Raw genomic sequence first — 6,000 nt, 5'->3', positions numbered from 1 at the left:
CTATATCGGGTCTGTTATGACTAATCGTTCGGTCTGTTAGTATAGTTTTATCATAATATATTTTATAAAATTCGTTTTCTAAAAATTAATTTGGTTCGTTTTCATTATACGGTACTATATTACGGCAGTCAATCAAGTTATTTTTAATTACCAAATTTTGGTGAATTATTTTTAAAACTTATTAATGTGTAAATACGATTGTAGAGAAAAAAATATTGTGATTAATAGAAGTAAGAGCAAATATTAAAAAATATTTACGAAAAACACAGAAACACTGTATTTTATTTCATGAAAAGAAACAAATGTGTTTTATATTATTATCGGAGCCATACCTTGCGATTTACTGTCTATGGATGAAATTTTATTATAATAACTTTTTCAACTCGGAATTTTTCGAATTTCGGAGTGCCAAGTCTTAATTCATTGCTGTTTTAATATTATGGAGACAGTACACGCCTGTGATAAACTAAGTGGGAAGGTATGCAGACAAATAAATTTATGTCAATCAAAAAAACAGCCTTCAGTGTCCCTGATTTGAGATAAAATGTTCAGCATTCTGTCACGACCAGAATATATCTGGTGTTTGAATCATTCTTCATCAATTCTTCTTTGAAATTATCCAATTGAAGCCGACGTTTACTTCAAAAATGCGGAATCGGAGCACTTTTCGCAGATGAGGCGGTGGGCAGAGAAGGCCGCAAGGATTATGAAAAGTAGGGTAAAGCGGTTAACTTTGCACCATTTTTTCATATTGGAAAAATCGGAGCAAAGTTTGTAATTTTTATTTGTATTTGTATTTTTTTTTAATTTTCTTAACAAATCAATCATTTAAAATGATGAAGAAATGAAAAAGTGGTGATTTTATAAAATTAATTTTTATTTAAATGTGCAAATTTTCAAAATTTTATGGAAGATTGGAATAGAGTTCATCTCGGGCAAAAGCAAAGTATCATAGAAAGATAAAAAAATACCATTTTATGCATGGATAAATAAGAAAACTAGTAGTTCCTTCCACATAATTTAATCAAATTTGAACGGAAATAATGTTCCAACACGTGCTTTGTCTCATTTACACTCGCTTAACACCGTAGATTTCCATCTCGTTTGAATTTCGTGACCATGGTGAATCACAGTTTTTTTATAGAAAATTTAAGGCCTGATTGGTTAAATATTTGCATCACGAATCAATAATCTATATAAATAAAAAAGATAGTTTTCGTTTGTTCTAAATCTTAAATCTCCAAAAGTTCTTCTCTGATTGCTTTGAAATTTTGACACAGTTACATTCGATTACGCGTATGTGTTTATATATACTTATATTATATAGATGTCACCTGTGACAGCTAAAATATGTTTAAAAAAACAGCGCCATCTGTTGGACGTAAAAGCAAAATCGCTATTGTTTCTCTATCTGCACAGACAGACTAAGCCACAGCAACTCGTAGAGAAAAAAGATGAACACGAGGCATTTCTTATGCTTTTTGTTACGTGCTTTATGAACATCAAGGCGGTTCTTCAGCGACAATATTACAATAAACATTAAAACAAATGTTTGTGCGAATATGACACATTAGGGCAGTGCCACAATGTTTTTGATTTCTGTGGCCGATGGAATAAAAAAAATGTTGTGACCTCGACCCAATGTTTTTGTTTTTGCCCGTTGTTTTGAAAACATTTGGTCTCGAAACCGGACTTAATGTACAATTTGTTATTAAAATGCACATTTGAAGTGAAATATACAAATGTTACGTTATTATTATTGTTATTTATGTTTGTTTTAAATTAGACGCCCCTGTAGAAAAAAAACATTTATACATTACCTGCAAACTGTAACTTTGTAATTAATTTAGTATGTTTTATAAAATCCTGATGAAGATTCAGATCGAATCGAAACAGGTTATTTTATATATAATAATGTGGTATTCAAACTAAGTAATTTTTTTCTGACGATAAAAACCTTCGTATTGTGGTTTTTATGCCACTCTCTTTTATTTTCATAAGAATTTTCTATAATTCGCCTTTTGTGTAAGTTTTAAAAAAGTGCAATAATTTTCTTTTCAAATGCGGCAAAGTTACCGCTTCAGGAGGAAAGTAAGTAACTTCTACAGTAAGTATGCAACAAGTACTATGTCATCACGTTAAGTGATCGTAAACACTTCTTATAAAATAGTGAACATCGGGACTAACGAAGAATCGCCCGAAGTTCTGTCAGATAGTTGGTATCCGCTATCTGCCGAGAACATAGTAGTCTCGAGTATTGCTCCGGGGAGATCAGTTGCTCGTTATTCGTTAGAATCGTTAGCTGCCAGTTCGTTAGTTCGTTAGTTCGCTTCTGAGTCCCGGTCCGTTCGGGTGTGCTCGCCCTGTCAGTTCTCCGTATCTATCGCGCCGGAACTTTTCAACTTTTGACTAACTAAACATTCGCAGATAAACCGAGATAAACTTTACTATCGCGGATCAGCGGCACATCTGCACGCACGCACACGCGTTTTATTTGAATAATTTTATTTCAACACAATCGTTCCGGGTAGCGCGGCCATGAACGATCGACGTTTTGGAGTTTTATAAAGGAAAAGTTCGCGCGGTTTTTCCGAGGATTGAGCAAAGAGCTTTCTTTCGCGCAGCGAGTAAGTAAAACATTTATATTTATATATTTACAAAATTTCATCATACTCCGATCATAAAATTTGATTGTTTTTAACATATTAACACATTAAACCAACAATTATCTACCTATCTTTAATATCAACTAAATAATACGAAAGTTTTGTAAAAAAATTATATAATATTTTTTGCACTGCTTTTGAATGAGCCATGAATTAGACATGTGTTGGAACAATTCTATTGATAATTTTATCATTTGTAAATAAGTCTCAAGTCTACCAACGACTGTACTGATAGTAAATGTACCATTCAACGGGGTAAAAAAATCTGTTCCCACTTTATCGTTTGACCTAGACTAACAACATATTGATAGTCTCATTAACGTCAGAAATCAAGTTTAAATTACATCTAAAATTTACATGAATTTTTCGATTACTAAAAAAATATTTTTTTTTGTTCTTAGATAAAGTGTTAAAATGTATACGTCATTTTAACACTGATAAGAAAAGAAGTGTGTAAATTTATTTTTTAATTAAAGTTTAAACTTTTTTGTGTTGAATTCAATATTCGTTTTGTTCCACGCGGTTAACAGCAAGGAACATCAGCGTCTATAATTCTCCTGATTAAAACAATGTCTAAACAAATTAATGATTCATTTTAATTAAAGAAGCGCTGGATGTTTAATTAATTGGCACACAAATGATAGGCGGTATTATCCTCCGCTTAGGTACCCGCTCCTCCCCCCACCTACCACCCACCACCCACAACACTCCTCAATATCACTCAATTAGTCCTGTTTCATTTTACTCTGGATCAAACAAAACGCAGGGCTTTCAGACAGATTCTTTCAAAAATAAATTGAAAAACAACACATTGAGTGCATGGTTTTAACGTTTGAACAGATTAGAGAATTTAGAAATAATTTTTTCTATGAACTTTTTTAAAGGATATACCCATCAATTAACCCATCAAACACAGAAAATTAAAAAAAAAGCACAACGGCCACAACTAGGAATCGAATCCAGGATCTCGTGTCTTACTGGGCCAGCGGTACATAAATATAATAGTAAATAAGATGTTTAAAAATAGGTCCCAATGGTCGAGTGGTTAAAACGCTGTCCCGAGAAGACAGAGATCCTGGGTTCGATTCCTAGTTGTGTTCTTTATCTTTTTTTTTATTTACTGTGTCTTATTCTGTTTCATGTTTTGCTTAGATTTGTAAGTATTATCTTCTTCTTCAACGATAGATTAGAGAATACTTGGAATATTTCTAATAATCGTTACGATCCAGCACCTTTGCTTATTCAAAACAAGTGTAAGATTGCGTAGTAATTACTTTAATCAGGGGAATCCCTGACATCATATTATTTTTAGAATTGTATGAATTCAATGACTAGTCCATCATCATAGCAACAATAACCACAAATTTAATGGTTGCCATTTGAAATTACCTGCAAAAATACTAAGAGATATTTACTCCCGGTCTGAAAAGACTACCAGGCGACTTTTTCATAAATTGGTCACCGCTTCATAAATTGTTGTCATTAGAGGATAAACATTGTATACCTAGATAGATACCCTGCATTCAATGTGTTCTTTCATTTGATTATTTTCAGAAATTAAACCAATTTTAAACATGTTCCACTTACTTCTCTGTCTGGAACGGTTTTATACGGGTCTGGAATAGAGAAATAAAGTTTAAAATTGGCTTAATTTTACTTATTAAGATGAAATTTCAACAATTAGTTTTAACAGTAACAAAAAATAAATTAATAATTAAAATTTAATTAAAAGTAAGAAAAACATTCTCGGGTTACGAATAACCTGAAAATATTTGAAAATCTCCTACTCTAGTAAGCGGAAAATGTTGCTCGTGTCATGATAGAGGACTTTGTCAGTCAAGGAGTTGAACGACGCCTGGGTACGATCCAAACGCGATTCCAACTCAGCCACTGACCGGTCTATTTGATAATCTAACTAATTCGATTCCCTTGCTTTCTTAACCATTTAAAACCTGAATTAAAACTGACATTAATAGAAAATATTTTATGCTTTATTAAAATTTTAAGAGTTATTTGATGTTTTTTTTTTGCAGTTAAGTATTGCAAAATTTATTTGAAAGAACCTTAGATCTCAGAGGGCGTGATTCACATAGAATGACAATTTGTTCACTGTGTAAAAAAAATATAACATTTTATTCAATTTAAAAATATAATATTCTTACAATTTAAAAATATAACATTTTATTCAATTTAAAAAAAATTACATTTTTCAAATTAAACATTGAAAAAGTACCTTTTGACCTACTGAATGTTTGATTTGTGTGCATCGGTTGCACTTTACAGAAATGTGTGCAATGTGCTGTAGTCAAAACGATGTCATTCTTGATTCAGATAAAAATGACTAGTCGTGAGAGAATAACTGAAACAAAGATGAGTGGGTATATCTCATTACCAGATATAGCCGTCTATATTCCAAGAAATAATATTCTCAAATTCAATCTGCAGAATATCATATTTAGCGTTTTATGATATTCTGCTTATGGTAGTGATTTCAATAAGATACATAATTAAATTATCATGTAAGCAGTAAATTTATGAAAATAGAAATATGAGATGATATTAAAGCTGAAAACTTCAAAGACTTCACACTAACGAATATGAAATTACATAACAATGTTAATTGTTACATATTTGAACGTGAAGATGCCCTGAATCTAGATGATTGCTTTAATTAATTGTGCTACCGTTTAGTTGTATTATATTAAGATGCGTGTGGTTGATGAAGAATTCGATAAAGACTCAGGTCTAATGACAGAAATATTGGCACGATTTTAAACTCTTTCGGACCGTGTAAATACATAGATTAAAATAATACCGTTAAAAATAAATAGATTTAAGAATTTTTTTCACCTCATCTAGAGCTAATAAAAATTGACGTCTTGCGTTTTCCATTGCTGGCACTTATAACTGGCTTTACGCACTGTTTTTTTAAATTAGTTCTCAGCTAATAGTATGGCATCACAGACATATGATCATATGTCTATGTATGGCATGTAATGGCAGTAACCAAAGATATTAGAAGAACGAGATGTGCTATGAGCAGTTCATACTGTGTGGAATTGTTTTGCCCAGTGTCGCCGGTTTTGTTCACCAATACTACTGCACACCTTCGCTTACGCTAAGGTATCCGCACTAATACAGAGAACAGATTTCTGTGCGTACACGTCCCGATAGTATTCAAAGTACCCTAATTAGGTAGTACTCCGCCTACGGTCTGGCGGCCAACATAGCATATCTCGTTCTTCTAATATCTTTGGCAGTAACCATTTTTATATTTTGGAATGAGATTTTTATGTTCAATTTCGACCGAATTTTTTAATCATGTGTGTTTTGA

At 32.0% G+C, this 6,000-nt stretch overlaps 1 protein-coding gene across 2 annotated transcripts in view; it reads left to right on the top strand.

The window, feature by feature from the left end:
* Positions 1-2,221: 2,221 nt before the first annotated feature.
* Positions 2,222-6,000, top strand: part of LOC149425952 (fibrillin-2-like) — a 171,129-nt gene continuing 167,350 nt past the window's right edge. For both annotated transcript variants that reach the window (XM_089642468.1, XM_089642460.1), the window contains exon 1: positions 2,222-2,627. The gene's annotated coding sequence lies outside the window, so the exon portion shown is untranslated. The remainder of the gene's footprint in view (positions 2,628-6,000) is intronic.

Source organism: Hesperophylax consimilis, chromosome 2 (assembly GCF_061612785.1).
Source record: "Hesperophylax consimilis isolate HC1 chromosome 2, BYU_Hcon_1.0, whole genome shotgun sequence".
NCBI classification, from domain to species: domain Eukaryota; kingdom Metazoa; phylum Arthropoda; class Insecta; order Trichoptera; family Limnephilidae; genus Hesperophylax; species Hesperophylax consimilis.
Note: the sequence above shows the minus strand (reverse complement) of the source record. Positions and strands in the feature narration are given on the sequence as shown.